The sequence below is a fragment of the Tachyglossus aculeatus genome, chromosome 2 (assembly GCF_015852505.1).
Source record: "Tachyglossus aculeatus isolate mTacAcu1 chromosome 2, mTacAcu1.pri, whole genome shotgun sequence".
NCBI lineage: Eukaryota > Metazoa > Chordata > Mammalia > Monotremata > Tachyglossidae > Tachyglossus > Tachyglossus aculeatus.
Window position 1 is genome coordinate 146,373,760 of NC_052067.1, and position 20,787 is coordinate 146,394,546.

Consider the following 20,787-nt stretch of genomic DNA (forward strand, 5'->3'; position numbering starts at 1 on the left):
GGAGGTAAGGCTGGGGGATGGGGAGGGGGAGGAGGGGGAGAGGAAGGAGGGGGCTCAGTCTGGGAAGGCCTCCTGGAGGAGATGAGTTCTCAGTAGGGCTTTATTTACTAGGCCATAGCTAAAATAGGCCTCATCTTCCTTTTAAAAGTCCCAAATTATATATGAAATGCCACTCAGAGGCAATAAGAGAAGAAGAAATGTCCAAATTTTATAGCTCTGGCAACATTTTTCAAAACTATGTCTGAAATTGGAACAATAGAGGAATATGAAACAGAAAGAATATTTAATAGTACTAGAGAAGTAGTTCCTCTCAGGGTCGCACTTGGAGAGTTTCCAGTTCTCCACCATTCTCGGCTAAGGGAGGGAGAGTCAAGCAGAGGCCTATCCATTCCATTCCTAGCTTGGGCAGTGGCTAGTGAGGGGAAGGCAATCTGCTACAAGTCAAAACTCACCTATGCTGGGGATCAGGGGCAGAGGAGAGGGTGGAGACTCAAAGAAAGAGGCAATGGTCAACACAACACTTCTGGATTTTTACCAAGAAAACTCTCTGGATCCACTACCGTAACGATCGTAGATGGAGAGCGGGGCGTTCTGGGAGAGATGTGTCCGTGGTGTTGCTGTGGGTTGGAAACGACTTGACAGCATAAGACAAGACAAAGGAATCAATCAATCAATCAATCGTATTTATTGAGCGCTTACTGTGTGCAGAGCACTGCATTAAGCGCTTGGGTAGTACAAGTTGGCAACATATAGAGACAGTCCCTACCCAACAGTGGGCTCACAGTCTAAAAGGGGGAGACAGAGAACAAAACCAAACATACTAACAAAATACAATAAATAGAATAGATATGTACAAGTAAAATAAATAAATACATAGAGTAATAAATATGTACAGACATATATACATATATACAGGTGCTGTGGGGAAGGGAAGGAGGTAAGATGGGGGATGGAGAGGGGGATGAGGGGGAGAGGAAAGGGAAGCAGAGGTCGTAGTAGAAGTAGCAGCAGCAGGCATAAGAGAAGTAATAGTAGTAATAATATTAGTAGTACTTCAAGCAGAGAAGCAGCGTGGCTTAGTGGCAAGCGCATAGGCTTGGGAGTCATAAGTCATGGGTTCTAATCCAGACTCTGCCACTTAGCAGCTGTGTGACTTTGGGCAAGTCACAACTTCTCTGTGCCTCAGTTATCTGTAAAATGGGGATTGAGACTGTGAGCCCCACTTGGGAGAACCTGATTACCTAGTATCTACCCCAGTGCTTAGAACAGTGCTTGGCACAAAGTAAGCTGTTACCAAATACCATCATTATTATTATTAGTTGCAGTAGTAACAGCACTCTTTGAATCATCTTGGGTGCAACGCACTATATTCAGTGCTTGGTAAATTCAAAACAAGAAATTGACACATTCCTTTCCCGCAGCTACCATGCTATTAAAATCACTCATCCTATTCTGCCTGGATTATAGCATCAACCTCCCAGACTGAGCACCCTCCTTCCTCTCTCCCTTCTCCCCCTCCTCCCCCTCCCCATCCCCCCCGCCTTACCTCCTTCCCCTCTCCACAGCACCTGTATGTATGTATATATGTTTGTACGGATTTATTGCTCTATTTATTTATTTATTTTACTTGTACGCATTTATTCTATTTATTTTATTTTGTTAATATGTTGTGTTTTGTTGTCTGTCTCCCCCTTCTAGACTGTGAGCCCGCTGTTGGGTAGGGACCATCTCTATATGTTGCCAACTTGTACTTCCCAAGTGCTTAGTACAATGTTCTGCACACAGTAAGCGCTCAATAAATACGATTGAATGAATGAATGAATGAATATCCAAATGTGGGAGATCGATATTTAATGAGTAATGAAAATAAATATTTCAGTGGACATGTGTATTCGCCCTTAATTTCTTTCTTTATCTAATGGGCTCCTTTTGCATAACTGCCAAATTAGACTGGAAGCTGTTTGGTGCAGGGAACGTGTCTGCTAATTCTGTTGTATTTTACTCTCCCAAGCGCTTAGTACAGTGTTCTGCACATAGTAAGCTCTGAAAAAATGTGATGGATTGATTACCCAGAATTTTTGTTTTGGTGGTCAAAACTTCACAGTGCTATGGAGTTATATGGTGTGTACCGGAGTCTCCATCAACTAGTGGTATGTATTGAGCAATTACTGTGTGCAGAACATTGAACTGAGTGTTTCAGTGAGTTGGATTTACTTCAGGTACATTGAGATTTTTTGTTCCTGTGGCTAAATAATTCATACAATCCTTCCATGGAAGGAAATGGCAGGCTTGGTTATTAGGTTAAGTTACCTCTTATCTGAGAAGACCTCATAGAAGTACAAAAGTGAGAAATACAGAATTATAAAGGGAGTTGTTCCCTGTCTACAAGGAGTTTATATTCCAATAATAAATGTCAGAAAACTTATTCCCATGTATTATTTGCCTTGCACCAATTTACTTTGCACACTTTTTCTAGGAATGCTACCCTAGTATAAAGAGTAAGAAATGCATATGGAAAAATTTCAGATCCAAAAATATACATGTCTGAAAGAGGACACTTTCTAAAACAAGAGAGTATTCAGGTAGGTTGTATTTTACTTATTTTATAATATAGTTACATAATCGGACCATTTGTCCAGCAGAATTATTATTTTTCACTTTATTGTGATTTCCCCTTTTATTCTGCTCTGTTCTTTCACCGAGTGATGTAAATAACCTATTAAATTCAGTGACAAAGCAGTTAGCTCATTTATATGGATTAGCCATTTAGGTGTAATAAAAAATTTAACAACTCTTTAATGAACTGAGTATTTCTGTTTCTAGACATAATACATTGTTGTACAAGTCCTTAGGAAAAGATCTTCTTTTTCTTGGTAAAGGTTCATTAAAATATGGATGGATGAAAGCATGGCTTTGTTTCTGGCAATAATGGAAATGATAATGTTCCTTATAGCTAAGCTTAATAAAAGGAGCAAGGATTCAGATTGCTTTTAGCAGGATGATGCTTTACATAATCAATGAAAGAATACTCCTTTCTCCCTTTCAAAAAGACAGATTTCAAGAGCTAGGATCACACATCTAAGCCAAACTTTTCTGAAGTCTTTGAATTCCAATAACAAATCAGCACCACAGCTGTATTTCAAAAAATTAAATCAAGCAGCTCATGAAATGATTGCCCTATGTGAGCGGGGCTCAGTGGAAAGCTTTGTACTTCCCAAGCGCTTAGTACAGTGCTCTGCACACAGTAAGTGCTCAATAAATACGATTGATTGATTAATTGATTGATTGGAAAGAGCCCGGGCTTTGGAGTCAGAGGTCATGGGTTCAAACCCCGGCTCCACCAATTGTCAGCTGTGTGACTTTGGGCAAGTAACTTCACTTCTCTGTGCCTGTTACCTCATCTGGAAAATGGCGATGAAGACTGTGTGCCCCCTGAGGGACAACCTGAACCTTGTAACCTCCCCAGCGCTTAGAACAGTGCATTGCACATAGTAAGCACTTAATAAATGCCATTATTATTATTATTATATTTTGAAATTTTTCCATTTTTTTCCAAAATATGTAGAAAACCAGATATTTCCCCATGACTGGATATTTTTGGTATCATTTATTCTAAGACGATAGGATATGTGAGAGGTGAAGATATTCAAAATGTAATGGTTTTCAATGAGCACTGTATCTGCACTTAGTACAGTGCTCTGCACACAGTAAGCGCTCAATAAATACGATTGATTGATTGATTGCACTCAAAGATCCCTCTCTTCTACAATGTTAGAATTCTCATTTTTATTTGACTTTCAGGAGCAACGGGTGTTGGCTTGCCAGCTGCACTTGAGGAGTAGGAACTATGATGCCATCTAGGGCCAGAAAAGCAAGGAAATCCTTCACGTGTTTTGTGGGTGTGCAAAGGGGAAGTTCAAGTGAATCTAATCAGCATTTTGAGTGGATTTTGCCTTGAGAAATCGTGGCAGTAAAAGAATTATGCTCTCTATGAGGAAAAAAAAGACTAAAGGGGAAGAGAGGCTCAAGAAGATAAGCACTCTGATGGAGTGTTTGGCTTCATTTCCTGGCTATGCATACGAAACCACGACCACCTTTCAGAATGTCTCCATTTGGAGAAGTTGGAAGAGGCCATCGGTGATATCCAGCTGGAAGGGAAGTGCCAGGAGAGAGGGAAAATCATCAGAGAAGTAAGGAGGAGGTCAGAGGTTAACTTTATTACTAACACCAAACAATTTCCTTTTTCTTTCAATGGTATTCATTAAGCATTTACTATGTGTCTCCACACTGCTATCCTTCTCGTTCAAGCTCTCATCCAATCCCGTCTGGACTACTGCATCAGCCTTCTCTCTGATCTCCCATCCTCATGTCTCTCCCCACTTCAATCCATACTTCATGCTGCTGCCGGATTGTCTTTGTCCAGAAACGCTCTGGGCATGTTACTCCCCTCCTCAAAAATCTCCAGTGGCTACCAATCAATCTGCGTATCAGGCAGAAACTCCTCGCCCTGGGCTTCAAGGCTGTCCATCACCTCACCCCCTCCTACCTCACCTCCCTTCTCTCCTTCTACAGCCCAGCCCGCACCCTCCGCTCCTCCGCCGCTAATCTCCTCACCGTACCTCGTTCTCGCCTGTCCCGTCATCGACCCCGGCCCACGTCATCCCCCGGACCTGGAATGGCCTCCCTCTGCCCATCCTCCAAGCTAGCTCTCTTCCTCCCTTCAAGGCCCTACTGAGAGCTCACCTACTCCAGGAGGCCTTCCCAGACTGAGCCCCTTCGTTCCTCTCCCCCTCGTCCCCCTCTCCATCCCCCCATCTTACCTCCTTCCCTTCCCCACTGCACCTGTATATATGTTTGTACATATTTATTACTCTATTTATTTATTTATTTATTTTACTTGTACATATCTATTCTATTTATTTTATTTTGTTAGTATGTTTGGTTTTGTTCTCTGTCTCCCTCTTTTAGACTGTGAGCCCACTGTTGGGTAGGGACTGTCTCTATATGTTGCCAACTTGTACTTCCCAAGCGCTTAGTACAGTGCTCTGCACACAGTAAGCGCTCAATAAATACGATTGATGATGATGTGTCAAATACTGCTCTAAGCGCTGGGGTCGGTAAACGTTAATTAGGCTGGACCCAATTCACTCATTCATTCCTTCAATTTATTGAGCACCTACTGTGTGCAGAGCACTGTACTAAGCACATGGGAAGTACAAGTTGGCAACGTATAGAGACGGTCCCTACCCAACAACGGGCTCACAGTCTAGAAGTGTGCCACATGAGGCTCACAATCTAAATTGGTGGGAGAACAGGTATCCCCATTTTACAGTCGAAGAAACTGAGGCATAGAGAAGTGAAGACTCTTTCCCAAGGTCACACAGCAAGCGATTGGCAGAGTCTGGATTAGAACCCAGATCCTTTTGACTCCCATGCCCGTGCTCTCTCTGCTAGGTCGTGCTGCTTCTCAGTGGCAGAAAACTGCCTTGGGGAGTTTCCTGATGAAAACACTATATCGGATTCCACAGATTTTCAAATAATTATTGTTTCAGCTGGGGGAACTGGGCCCAAACCCTAATACTCTCATGACAGACATCCAAAGTGCTATTCCCAATTTGAGCACTGTAAAAATCCACTTCAGACCATCTGAACTGTTATGACAAAGTTATCCAGGCCACAGACATTTGCCTAAACTGGGTATGAAAGAAATAAGCCTGACATTTCTAAAAGTTTTGAACGTGACTCACGGCTGTGGCATTGTGTTTTTCCCGGCCCTCTTAACCAACTGAAATCATCATCATCGTTAATGTTGGAATTCACTTCCATGACACTGGTGACAACAGGAAATTTTGAGGAGAATGGCGCAGGACAAAAAAATATATCATGGTCTGATACACTTATAGGAGCCCTCTTGTTAAGGCAGTCTTCAATCAAAACTGCCAACTGGCATCCCCAGGGCAGTTCTGACGTAAATTCAGTGCTGAGATATTCCTAAAAATCATTTTGCCCTTCATCTCTTTTCTAGATCCATACAATCTGCTCTGGCAACAGCAGAGCGGAGGAGGCAATGCAATCCTTATTTCAAGTAATAGTCCCATTTTATTTTTCCTCACAGATTTGCAGAGAAAGAAGCTATGATTACTATTTGACATTATCTCAGGAACCCCATGAACATCTATGATAATGTACGGTTTGTGAATACTCGGTAATAGGAAATTTGGAAATGAACTTCATCGCTCTCATGATCTCCTAGAAGGTGTCAACATTAGACAATAAACCTTTGACAGCTTCTCTCCTTGCTTGCTTCGATGAAGAGCTGCAGGATTCTTAGCTCCTGCATACCCGAGAACTAGAATAATTGGAATGGGAAGGAGGGAAAGAGATAATGTTGTGTAGTGGTAGAATACATTCTCACTATTGTCTTCCTTTGGACAGTAAGAGGGTGCTTTGTAATGGAGTTTATGCACATCGCAGAAAGGCTACACCTTCAAAGTCTGCAGGAAATTGTGCTTTGTGGTTCATACCTTGACAATCAAAGACTCCTTGGCATTATACAACGTGACCCCCTGGGACCCCTGTTCATTTTTCTTTGTTTCCTAGCTTATTCTGATATATTCTAGGATATTCTCTTTCCTCTACACTTTCTCCTGAGATTTTCTGGAAAGATAATGGTTAAGTGCCTCCTAGGTGCCAAGCACTGTGCTAAGTGAAAGAGAGTAGCTACACCAGACCAGACAAAGTTTCAGGGCTCACAGCTCGAGATGGAGGGGGAGCAGATATCGTAACCTCATTTTACAGGTGAGCAAACTGAGAGATGGAGAAGGTGATGATGATGATGAGGAGGATGATGATGGTATTTGTTAAGCGCTTACTATGTGCGAAGCACTGTTCTAAGCGCTGGGGGGATACAAAGTGATCACGCTGTCCCACGAGGGGCTCACAGACTTAATTCCCACTTTCATTCATTCATTCATTCAATTGTATTTATTGAGCACTTACTGTGTGCAGAGCACTGTACTAAGTGCTTGCGAAGTACAAGTTGACAACATATAGAGACGGTCCCTACCCAACAGTGGGCTCACAGTTTATATATTTTATAACACATTTTATAGATGCAGTAACTGAGGCAAAGAGAAGCTAAGTGACATACTCAAGTCACACAGCTGACAAGCGGAGGAGCCGGGATTAGAACTCATGACCTCTGACTTCAAGCCCGTGCTCTTTCCACTGAGCCACGCTGCTTCTCTAAGTTAAGTGACTAACCCAAGGTCACATAACAGGAACATGTTGGAGCTGAGATTAGACCCCTAGTCTCCTGAGTTTCTTTTCACATGGCCATGATACCTTTCTCTGCATAATGTTCACAGTCTAAGAGGGAAGGAGAGGAAAGAGGAAGAAACTACGGCCCAGAAAATCAATCAGTCAAGCAATCATATTTAATGATCACTTACTGAGTGCAGAGCACTGTACTAAGCACTTGAAATCGTACAATACAACAGAGTTGGTAGACACGTTCCTTGCCCACACCAAGATTACAGTCTAGAATTTACAATCTACAGAGAAGCTAAGTGACTTGTCCAAGGTCACACAGCAGTCAAATGGCAGAGTGGCGATTCAAACCCAGGTCTTCTGATTCCCAGCCCCGAGCTCTTTACAAAATCATCACTGCTGTAGGATGATACGATTCCTGCAAAAACATATTTTCTGCTTTTGCCTTAGAAGAAAGGTAATTGGTAGCAGCCCCTGTAACGTGAAGGCGTCCAGTGCAGAGATAAGTAATTCTAAAGGAATCTGCAGCTTTCCCAACTCCAAATAATGCTTTTCCTTTGCTTGTCTACCCACACAGAATTCAATTTGGAGTAGAGGGAACAAAAATGAGATGGAACATTCAGAGTATGGAAAGGAGTAAGGAGGATGTAGTTTGGGAGTGATAGGCAGGCTTTAAAGAACTAATGGGAAAGAAAGACCAGCGTGGCCTAGTGGAATGAGCATGGACCTGGGAATCAGAAGACCTGGGTTCTAATCCTGCCTCTGCACATACCTGCTCTGTGACCTTGGGTCAGTCATTTAACTTCTCTGTGCTTAACGTCCCTCATCTGCAAAATGGGGATTCAACAGCTGTTCTCCCTCCTACTTGGTGAGCTCCATTTGGGACCTGATGATCTTGGATCTACCCCAGCACAGGGTACCGTGTTTGACACATAGTGAGCACTTAATATATACCATGATTATGGTATATAATTCATATTCTTACGAATACCATCGTCATCATCATCATTATGATGATTATTATATCATAATGATTATAATAATTATTATGATTATTATTATGATGATGATATGATTATATACATGAATATTGTATTATTACCTAAGTAGAGGCATCTCTCCAGCCTTGCAGAAATGATTCTGAAGCTCTCCGTTCTGGTCAGAATCCTGGGATGAGGGAGACATGGATCCGAACCAAAATTAGCTACGGGAAGAAACAGTGACTTGGTCCCAGGAGCTGGAAACCTTGAGTTCCCAGGGCTCTTATGGAGTTGGAAATATAGTTGGAGATGTTGCATGGCATAGGGAATAGAGCTCAGGCCTGGGAATCAGAAGGCCATGGGTACTAATGCCGCTCTGCCAAGGGTCTGCTCTGTGACCTTGGGCAAGTCACTTCCCCTCTCTGTGCCTCAGTTATCTCATCTGTAAAATGGGGATTGAGACTGTGAGCCCCATGTGGGACAGGAAATGCGTCCAACCGGATTTGCTTGTACAACCCCAGCACTTAGTGCAGTGGTTGGCACAGGGTAAGGGCTTAACAAATACCACAATTGTCATTATTATTATTGCAGCTACATGGCTTGTAACAGCTAGCTCATTAACTATGGGCAAGGAACTTATCTACCAACTCTGGTATTTTGTACTCTCCCAAGCACTCAGTATATATGTTGACGATTTGTACTTCCCAAGCGCTTAGCAGACAGTAAGTACAAGCTGGCAACATATAGAGATGGTTCCTAATAATAATAATAATGATGGCATTTATTAAACGCTTACTATGTGCAAAACACTATTCTAAGTGCTGGGGAGGTTACAAAGTGATCAGGTTGTCCCATGGAGGACTCACAGTCTTAATCCCCATTTTACAGATGAGGTAACTGAGGCCCAGAGATGTGAAATTACTTGCCCAAAGTCACACAGCTGACAGAGCCGGGATTTGAACCCACGACCTCTCACTCCAAAGCCGGTGCTCTTTCCAGTGAGCCACGCTGCTTCCCCACCAATGGGCTCACAGTCTAGAAAGGGGAGACAGACAACAAGACAAAACACGTGGACAGGTGTCAAGTCGTCAGAACAAATAGAATTAAAGCTAAATGCATATCATTAACAGAATAAATAGAATAGCAATTATGTACAAGTAAAATAAATAGAGTAATAAATCTGTACAAACATATATTCAGGTGCTGTGGGGAGGGGAAAGAGGTGGGGCGGAGGGGATGGGGAGGAGGAGAGGAAAAAGGGGGCTCAGGCTGGGAAGGCCTGCTTTCCTTTTGCCTCCTTGTGTCTCTTCCTTATGAAGTTTTTGTTCGAAAAGATCCACTCCGGTCTAGATGGCAGTGTGCCATGACCTTTAGTCCTCAGAAATTGACTCCTAGTTTTCAGCTGGGTTGGAGTGTTTTCTAAAAGACTTTGTTTTACTGTGTCCTTAAGGCATTTCCTCCATTTCCTTGTTTACATTTTCCCAATTTCAGCTCTGTCTACAGCAGATAATAATAATAATAATAGTGTTTGTTAAATGCTTACTATGTGCCCAGCACTGTTTTAAGACCTAAGGTAGATACAAGGTAATAATAATGATGATGATGATGGTATTCATAATAATAATAATGATGGTATTCGTTAAGCACTTACTATGTGCAAAACACTGATCTAAGCGCCGGGGGGATACAAGGTGATCAGGTTGCCCCATGTGGGGCTCACAGTCTTAGTGCCCATATTACAGATGAGGTAACTGAGGCACAGAGAAGTTAAGTGACTTGCCCAAAGGCACATAGCTGACAAGTGGCAGAGTCGGAATTAGAACCCATGACCTCTGACTCCCAAGTCCATGCTCTTTCCACCGAGCCACGCTGCTTTTCTAAAAGCAGAAAGCATTCATAAAGCACTTACTGTGTGCCAAGCACTGTTCGAAGCACTGAGGGAGATACGAGGTAATCAGGTTGTCCCACGGGGGGCTCACAGTTTTAATCCCCATTTTAAGGATGAGGTAACTGAGGGACAGAGAAGTTAAAGGACTTGCCCAAATTCAGACAGCTGACAAGTGTCAGAGCCACAATGAGAACACATAACTTTCATTCATTCATTCATTCATTCATTCATTCATTCATTCAATCATATTTATTGAGCACTTACTGTGTGCAGAGCACTGTACTAAGTGCTTGGGAAGTACAGTTGGCAACATATAGAGACAGTCCCTACCCAACAGCGTGCTCACAGTCTGGAAGGGGGAGACAGACAATGAAACAAACCACATTAACAAAATAAAATAAATAGAATAGTAACCTTCTGACTCCCAAGACTTTGCTCTTTTCACTAAGCCACGCTCCACGTCCTCGGACGTCCAAGCACATGCTCTTTCCACTAAACCACTATCCTACTGTTGATCATTCTTATCGTTTGTCCCAGGTAATTAGTGGTATTTATTCAGCACTTACTCTATGCAGAGCACTGTACTAGGTACTAGGGAAAGTACAATGCAACAGATGCTCTCCCTGCCCACAAGAAGCTTACAGTGAAACTGTGTTAAGGTGAAAATTGCATCAATATTGAGGCAGATTGCATTGTAATTATAATAATGATGGTATTTGCTAAGTGTTTACTATGTGCCAAACTCTATTCTAAGCGCTGGGGTAGATACAAGGTCATCAGGTTGTCCCACGTGGGGCTCACAGTCTTAACCCCCATTTTACAGATGAGGTAACTGAGGCACAGAGAAGTTAAGTGATTTGCCCAAAGTCACACAGCTGATAAGTGGCGGATCCAGAATTAGAACCCACGACCTCTGACACCCAAGCCCGTGCTCTTTCCACTGTCACGCTGCTTCTCATAGAAGCACAAAGTCATTGTTTGTGATTTGATCTTGTGATTTGATATTGATTCATCCAGTGGTATTTATTGAGTACTCTCTGTGTGCAGAGCACTGTACTAAGTGCTTGGAAGAGTACAAGAAGCAGCATAGACACTATGTGGGTCTGGGAATTAGAAGGACCTGGGTTCTAATCACGGTTCTGCCACTTGTCTGCTGTGTGACCTTGGGCAAGTTATTTCACTTTTCTGGTCTTCGATCATGTCATCAGTGAAATGGAGATTAAGACTGTGAGGCCCATGTGAGATAGGGACAGTGTCCAACCTGATTTGTTTGTGTCCACCTCAGTCCTTAATACAGTGCCTGGCACATCATAAATGCTAAGAAAATACTATTATTATTATCATTTCTATTATTACTTCAATGTAACAATATAACAGGCACATTCCATGCCCACAACGAGATTACAGTCTAGAGATATGGATACTGAGTCTGGCCCATAAATGATGCTGATGGAATTAATTAAAAAGTCCATTTTTCTGCCAGTGCAGAATTCAGGTCTGACAGCTGGAGAACAGGTGAGATAGCAATGCAGCTCTCTAGACCTTCAGTTTGATCTGAAGCCTGATCCGGAGAAGCAGCATGGCCTAATAATAATAATAATAGTAATAATAATAATAATAATGATGGCATTTGTTAAGCGCTTACTATGTGCAAAGCACTGTTCTAAGCACTGGGGGGGATACAAGGTGATCAGGTTGTCCCACGTGGGGCTCACAGTCAATCCCCATTTTACAGATGAGGTAACTGAGGCTCAGAGACATTAAGTGACTTGCCCAAGGTCACACAGCAGACGTGGCGGAGCTGGGATTCGAACCCATGACCTATGACTCTAAAGCCTGGGCTCTTTCCACTGAGCCACGCTGCTTCAGAGACAGCACGGGCCTGGGAATCGGAGTACCTGGGTTCTAATTTCCGTTCTTCCACGTCTGCTGTGTGACTTTGGGCAAGTGACTTCACTTCTCTGTACCTCAGTTACCTCATCTGCAAAATAGATATTCAATACTTGTGCTCCCTCTTGCTTAGAATGGGAACCCCATGGGATCTGATTACATGGGAAGCAGCGTGGCTCAGTGGAAAGAGCCCGGGCTTTGGAGTCAGAGGTCATGGGTTCAAATCCCAGCTCCGCCAATTGTCAGCTGTGTGACTCTGGGCAAGTCACTTCACTTCTCTGTGCCTCAGTTACCTCATCTGTAAATTGGGGATTAAGACTGTAAGCCCCCCGTGGGACAACCTGATCACCTTGTAACCTCCCCAGCGCTTAGAACGGTGCTTTGCACATAGTAAGCACTTAAAAAAAAATTACCTTGTGTCTACCCCAGCACTTAGTACAGTGTTTGGAATATAGTAAGCACTTGACAAATACCCTAATTATCATTATTATTACCCCATGCTGCTGCTGCACTCTGTTTGACAGTGTCCCAAAGAATGTGCTTCTCTGCTTAATTCTTTTTTCTAATTATTTGCCTATCATTGAGTCACTGGGTATTATGCTGACTAGGTAGAACAATTCTGTCACAGCTTTTAGCTCAGTGTTGTCAACATGAATTCAGGTCTGTAATAATAACAATAATAATGTTGGTATTTGTTAAGCGCTTAGTATGAGCCAAGCACTGTTCTAAGTGCTGCAGTAGATACAAGGTAATCGGGTTGTCCCTCGTGAGGCTCACAGACAATCCCCGTTTGACAGATGAGGTAACTGAGGCACAGAGAAGTGAAGTGACTAACCCGAAGTCACACAGCACACAAGCGGCAGAGCCAGGATTCGGACCCACAACCTCTGACTCCCAACCCCGGGCTCTTTCCACTAGGCCACGATGCTTCTCTACATAACGTTTCCCTGGAGCAGGCTGATCTATCACCCCAGTTTTCTTCAGACTTATCATCGGCCCGTAATAGTGGGATGATTCTTTGATGCAGTTCATTCATTAAGTCAATCATATTTACTGAGTGCTTAGTGTGTGTGAAGCACTCTACTAAGTGCTTGGGAGAGTACAATACACATTCCCTACCCACAAGGCACTCACAGCTTAGAGTGGGGGAGACAGACATCAATAAAAACAAATAAAATGACAGATGTGTACATAAGTGCTGTGGGGCTGGGAGGGAGAAAGAGAAAAGGGAGCAAGTCAAGGGACTAAACCCTTCCTTTTCCTCTGCTCCCCCTCCCCTCCTCATCGCCTCAACTTGCTCTCTTTGCTCTACCCGCCCCCCACAGCACTTGTGTATATATGTACATATTTATAATTCTATTTATATTAATGATGCATATATATCTATAATTCTATTTATTTATATTGATGCCATTGATGCCTGTTTACTTGTTTTGATGCCCATCTCCTCTCTTTCAGACTGTGAGCCCGATGTGGACAGGGATTGTCTCTCTCTGTCGCTGACCTGTACTTTCCAAGAGCTTAGTTCAGTGCTTAGTAAGTGCTCAATAAATACGATTGAATGAATGGATGAAAGAACGTGAGGAAGTGGGGCTTAGTCTTGGAAAGCTTCTTGGAAGAGATGTGCCTTCAATAAGGCTTTGAAGGAGGGGAGAGTAATCGTCTGTCGGATTTGAGGAGGGAGGGCATTCCAGGCCAGAGGCAGGACTTGGGCTAGGGGTTGGCAGCAATCAATCAATCAATCAATCAATCATATTTATTGAGCGCTTACGGTGTGCAGAGCACTGTACTAAGCGCTTGGGAAGGACAAGTTGGCGACATATAGAGACAGTCCCTACCCAACAGTGGGCTCACAGTCTAGAAGACAGGAGACAGGAGAGATGGAGGCCCAGTGAGAAGGTGGGCACCAGAAGAGTGAAGTGTGTGGGTTGGGTTGTAGATGGAGAGAAGTGAGGTGAGGTAGGAGGAGACAAGGTAATAGAGCACTTTAAAGCCAATGATGAGGAGTTTTTGTTTGATACAGAGTTGGATAGGAGACCACTGGAGTTTTTTGAGGGGTTAGGGTGACTTGTTCTGAACCTTTTTTGTAGAAAAATCATCTGAGCAGCAAAGTGAAGTTTGGACTGGAGTCAGAAGAGACAGGAGGCTGGGAGGTCAGCAAGGAGGTTCATTCATTCAATCGTATTTATTAAGCGCTTACTGTGTGCATAGCACTGCACTAAGCTCTTGGGAAGTACAAGTTGGCAACATATAGAGATGGTCCCTACCCAACAGCGGACTCACAGTCTAGAAGGGGGAGACAGACTACAAAACAAAGCATATTAACAAAATAAAATAAATAGAATAAATTCGTACAAGTAAAATAAATTGAGTAATAAATCCGTACTAACATATATACATATATCCAGGGGAAGGAGGTAAGGTGGGGGGATGGGGAGGGAGAGGAGGGGGAAAAGGGGGAGAGGAAGGAGGGGGCTCAGTCTGGGAGGTTGATGCTATAATCCAGGCAGGATAGGATGAGTAATTTTAATAGCAGGGTAACAGTTGGGATGGAGAGGAAAGGGCAGATTTTAGTGATGCCACGAAGGTGGGACCAACAGGATTTGGTGAAAAACTGAATGTGTTAACCAGTATGCTTCCACGGTGCAGTCGTAAGCATACAATAATTTTTACTTTATTTTATTTTTTTGTATTTGTTGAGCCCTTACTATGTCTCAGGCACTGGACCAAGCACTGGGGTAGATACCAGATAATCAGGTTGAACACAATACTTGTCACACATAGGGTTTACAGTCTTAATCCCCATTTTACAGATGAGGTAACTAAATGACTTGCTCCAGATCCCACAGCAGACACATTAGAACCCAGGTCTTCTGACTTTTGGGCCCGTGCTCTAGCCGCTAGGCCACGTTTCTTCTCCTGGTCAATCAATTCTTGATTGCCAGAATATCAATACCAGAAAATCAGAAAATCAATATCAGATTTTTTTATTCCTATCTCTGGTCCTCATTGTGGTCTAATTTTTGAAAAGTATTACAACTCTGATACAGAGATACGAAAATTATACAGATAAAATTGCTTGTGCGTAATATATGTGAGAAGCAGCATGGCGTAGTGGATAGAGCACGGGCCTGAGAGAAAGTCTGTCAGAAAGTCTGAAAGTCTGTCAATCAATTTTTGATTGACTGTTTCCAAAACCTAGGATGATCCCAAGGTCTCATTTAATTATCTTTTCTTCCCCACCCCCCAGCTCTTATTAGAGTGTTTGGCATCTAGTATCCACTTAAGAAATACCATAATTATTATTATTCTGGTCTGTCCTCAGAAATTGACTCCTAGTTTTCAGCTGAGATGCAATATTGTCTGAAGCTTTGTTTTAAAGTGTCCTTAAGACATTTCCTCTGTATTCCTTGTTTTCAGATCCTCAATTTCAGCTCTCCCATTCTAAACAGGCCATTCTCCCACTTAATGAAGGGAGAGTTAGGCTCCTGAAATAGAGCAAGGAATGCTGAAAAACACCTTTTCATTCCTCATGTTGAGATTTTCATCAAAGATGGAAAATGGCTCAGTGGACTCTTTCTGTCATCTCCATTTGAGGTTGATTTAGAGATTTAATTGACTAAATAATGCAAAGAAAGGAAAATAAAAGATGCTTTTCCAAAGTCTTTGACAAAGTGGTATGAGTTCAAGTGGAAGAGAAATTTGATGGGTGTTTTCCATATCTTATTTTTTAAGGGCCAAAGCATATTTTTTATGTTGCCATCTTGTACTTCCCAAGAGCTTAGTGCAGTGCTCTGCACACAGTAAGAGCTCAATAAATATGATTGAATGAATGAATGAAAGGGCAAGCAGTCTGACAAATAAGAGCATAGCAAGTAGAGAATATAATAATGATGATGATAATAATAATAATTATTATTATTATAGTATTTTAAGTGCTTACTATGTGCCAGGCACTGTACTAAGTTCTGGGGTGAATACAAGCAAATCAGGTAGGATTTGCCCCATGTGGGGCTCACAAAGAGCCTGGGCTTGGGAGTCAGAGGTCATGGGTTCTAATCCCTGCTCGGCCACTTGTATGCTGTGTGACCTTGGTCAAGTCACTTAAATTCTCTGGGCCTCAGTTCCCTCATCTGTAAAATGGGGATTAAGACTGTGAGCTGCATGTGGGACAACCTGATTCCCTTATCTCTACCCCAGCACTTAGAACAGTGCTCAGCACATAATAAGCGCTTAACAAATTCCATTATTATTATTATTATTATTATTATTATTATTATTATTATTATTATTATTATTTAACAGATGAAGGAACTGAGGCACAGAGAAGTGGAGTGACTTGCCGAAGGTCACAGTGCAGACAAATGGCAGAGTCAGGATTAAACCCATGCCTTTCTATTTCCCAGGCCCTTGCTCTATCTACTAAGCCAGGCTGCTCCTCATGTATTACCCACAAGCAATTCTATCTGTATTATCTTTGTATCCCTGAATCAGAGTTTTAGTACTTTTCAAAAATCAGACCACATGAGGACCAGAGATACGGAGAAAAATCTGATATTGAATTCATCTTGAATGAGATTTCTTTATGAGGCAGGTCATAAAAATCCATACTGAGATCCAGATTAAATGTCTTCCACGATACAATAGGAACAGGTAATGGATGAAAATATCCTGAGGAGAAAACTGGAGGAAAAGAAAGATCAATTAAATAAAATTGATTTTGCTCCCTAGGGTAACATCTGGCAATAACAATGTAAAGTCTGATTGATTTGTTTTGTCATGCCTTGGTTCGTCATTCGCTAGGTAGGGATCATGTGTCTTCTGGCAATTTCTAACTTACATGAAATAACACACAGGAATGGATCAAAGTGTAATTCAAACAGATCAAACAGAGAAGCAGCGTGGCTTAGTAGAGAAGCAGCGTGGCTCAGTGGACAGAGCATGGGCTTTGGAGTCAGAGGTCGTGGGTTCGAATTCCGGCTCCACTACATCAATCAATCGTATTTATTGAGCGCTTACTGTGTGCAGAGCACTGTACTAAGTGCTTGGGAAGTACAAGTTGGCAACATATAGAGACAGTCCCTACCCATCAGTGGGCTCACAGTCTAAAAGAGTGGGCTCACAGTCTAAAAGAGTGGGCTTTGCCTGCTGTGTGACCTTGGGCAAGTCACTTCACTTCTCTGAGCCTCAGTTCCCTCATCTGTAAAATGGGGATGAAGACTGTGAGCCCCGCCTAGGACAACCTGATCACCTTGTATCCCCCCAGTGCTTAGAACAGTGCTTTGCACATAGTAAGCACTTAACAAATGCCATCATTATTATTATTATTGCTATTAAGAGCCCGGGCTTGGGAATCAGAGGTCGTGAGTTCTAATCCCGGCCCCACCGCTTGAGAGCTGTGTGACTTTGGGCAAGTCACGTCACTTCTCTATACCTCAGTTACCTCATCTGTAAAATGGGGATTAAAACTGTGAGCCCCATGTGGGACAACCTGATTACCTTGTATCTACCCTAGCACTTAGAAGAGTACCATCATCATCATCATCTGTGTCTCAATTCTGTGTATCTTGAGTGGGGCTTGATCCAGAAATAAGTGCCATTCTTTAAAAGGTTTTCTTCTATGCTTTAAAAAAAACTGTGGGATTTGTTAAGTGCTTACTATGTGCCGAGCACTGCTCTAAGCGCTGTGGTAGAGACAAGTTAATCAGGTTGCACATAGTCCATGTCCCACATGGGGCTCCGAGTCATAATCCCCATTTTACAGATGAGGTAACTGAAGCCCAGAGAAGTGAAGTGAGTTGCCCAAGGTCACACAGCAACCCAGATCCTTATGACTGTCAGGCCCGTGCTCTTTCCACTAGGCTATGCTGCTTCTTTATCCTTGTTTAGTAGCTTGAGGTTAGGAAATTACTAAATTTATCCTTTCAACAACTACATTCGCTTAAAGTCTATGATAAAACAGCTTGGTTGGACAATCATCCTGAAAAGAAGAAAGTTATGAGGCAGCCTGCACTCTGGAAATATTACGCCAAACTCAAGGTTTTCATTGATAAAACAGAGCTTAATGCTGTCACTGAATTCTGCTATATAGACAGTATGCTATCCAATAATGTATACATAATAATAATGATGATGATGGCATTTGTTAAGCACTTACTATGTGCAAAGCACTGTTCTAAGCACTGGGGAGGAAACAAGGTGATCAGGTTGTCCCACCTGGGGCTCACAGTCTTAATCCCCATTTTACAGATGAGGTAACTGAGGCCCAGAGAAGGTAAGTGACTTGCCCAAGGTCACACAGCTGACAATGGGCGGAGCCGGGATTTGAACTCATGACCTCTGACTCTCAAGCCTGGGCTCTTTCCATTGAGCCACGCTGCTTCTCTGCATATACATAGACAAGGAGAAATAAAATAGAATAGAAAGTTCGATGTGGCTTTTTGGCCAGTGTGGTGACCATAGGGCTAGTTCCATACTATGTATATTATTATTATTATTAATGATAATAATAATGGTAATAATAATAATAATTGTGGTATTTGTTAAACGTTTACTATGTGCCAGGCACTGTTCTAAACACTGGACCAGATGCAAGCTAAACAGGTTGGACACAGTCCATCTCCCACATGGGACTCACAGTCTTAATCCCGATTTGACAGATAACATAATTGAGGCACAGAGAAGTGAAGCAGCTAGCACAAAGTCATACAGCAGGAAAGTGGCAGAGCTGCGATTAATGATAATAATAATGATGGCATTTATTAAGTGCTTACTATGTGCAAAGCACTGTTCTAAGTGCTGGGGAGGTTACAAGGGGATCAGGTTGTCCCAAGGGGGGCTCACAGTCTAAATCACCATTTTACAGATGAGGTAACTGAGGCACAGAGAAGTTAAGTGACTTGCCCAAAGTCACACAGCTGACAAGTGGCGGAGCTGGGATTTGAACCCTTGACCTCTGACTCCAAAGCCCCTGCTCTTTCCACTGAGCCACACTGCTTCAGAACCCAGGTCCTTCTGACTCTCACCATTTGAAAGAGTTTCAAAAAGATCATTCTCATTTGAGAATGGAGCATGAAGATGGGTGAGGGTGGGATTATGTATGCATGGATGTATGGATATCTGCTCCACCTGTACACTCATTGAGTCTGTATCCCTTAAGAACTTTGATATTAAACCCCCTCTCACTTATAAGCAGTGATGTACATATCCACAATTGTTCAATCATATTTATTGAGCACTTTTTGTGTGCAGAGCACCGCACTAAGCACTTAGCATTGTATTAATTTAGTTCGCCTCTACCTTTCCTACTTTACTGCAATAATAATAATAATAATGACATTTATTAAGCACTTACTATGTGCAAAGAACTGTTCTAAGCACTGGGGTGTTTACAAGGTGATCAGGTTGTCCCACGAGGGGCTCACAGTCTTCATCCCCATTTTATAGATGAGGTAACTGAGGCCCAGAGAAGTGAAGTGACTTGCCTAAAGTCACACAGCTGACAAATGGCGGAGGTGGGATTTGAACCCATGACCTCCTACTCCAGAGCTCGTGCTCTGTTGTACTCTCCCAAACACTTAGAGAAGTAGTGGCATCGAGGAGAAAGAGCACGGGCTTGGGAGTATAGAGAACCTGAGTTCTAATCCCGGGTCTGTCATTTGTCTGCAGTATCATCATCATCATCAATCGTATTTATTGAGCGCTTACTATGTGCAGAGCACTGTGCTAAGCGCTTGGGAAGTACAAATTGGCAACATATAGAGACAGTCCCTACCCAACAGTGGGCTCACAGTCTATTACTTTGGTCAAGGCACCTAATTTCTCTATGCCTCATTTTCCTCAGATGTAAAATGGGATTAAATCCTACTCTCTCCTACCTAAACTGCAAGCACCATACAGTACAAGGATTGTGGTTCGGACCTGATAATTGGAAAGCAGGATGGTCTAGTTAGTAGAACAGGGGCCCGGGAGTCGGAGAACCTGAGTTCTAATTCCGGCTCAGTCATTGGTCTGCAGTGTGACCCTGGGCAAGCCACTTCATTTCTCTATGCCTCACTTTCCTCATCTGTAAAATGGGGATTAAGACTGTGAGCCCTGTGTGGGACAGGGACTGTGTCAAAACTCAATTACCTTGTATCTACCCCACCTCATAGAACAGTGCCTGGCACATAATAAATGCTTAACAAATACCACACTTTTTATTACTATAACCTTGTTATCAGTACTTAGAACAGGGGTTTAGCACCTAATAAGTGCTTAATAAATGCCATAAAAAAGCACTTACTACAGTGTTCTGCTACAGTATGTGTTTATTCAATTCCATTGATTGATTAGGGTAAAGGTAAACTGTTGATGAATTACACCCTGGTCTGTGAAGACTTCAAAACTGGATCCAAAACTTGGAAGTCATCATCATCATCATCATCAATCGTATTTATTGAACGCTTACTGTGTGCAGAGCACTGTACTAAGCACTTGGGAAGTACAAGTTGGAGTCCCTGTTAAATCCCTGTTAACATTTGAGTAAATCATCCATGACCCAGCCCAGAGCCCGGGCTGGGGATTAGGGAGTTTTAAGAACAGCCAATCATCAAGGGGCTGGTGACTCAGTTATCTCCAGACATCATGATAATAATAATAATGACAATAATGGTATTTGTTAAGTGCTTACTATGTGCCAAGCATTGTTCTAATCGCTGGGGGGGATACAAGGTAATCAGGTTGTCCCACGTGGGGCTCACAGTCTTATTCCCCATTTTA

The 20,787-nt window shown here is 42.6% G+C and overlaps 1 non-coding gene across 1 annotated transcript; it reads left to right on the forward strand.

Annotated features, from left to right (window-relative positions):
* Positions 1 to 304: 304 nt before the first annotated feature.
* LOC119925054 lies at positions 305 to 442 on the forward strand. Its single transcript, XR_005449726.1, has one exon. It is a non-coding gene; the product is annotated as a small nucleolar RNA SNORA7 (small nucleolar RNA).
* Positions 443 to 20,787: the final 20,345 nt, after the last annotated feature.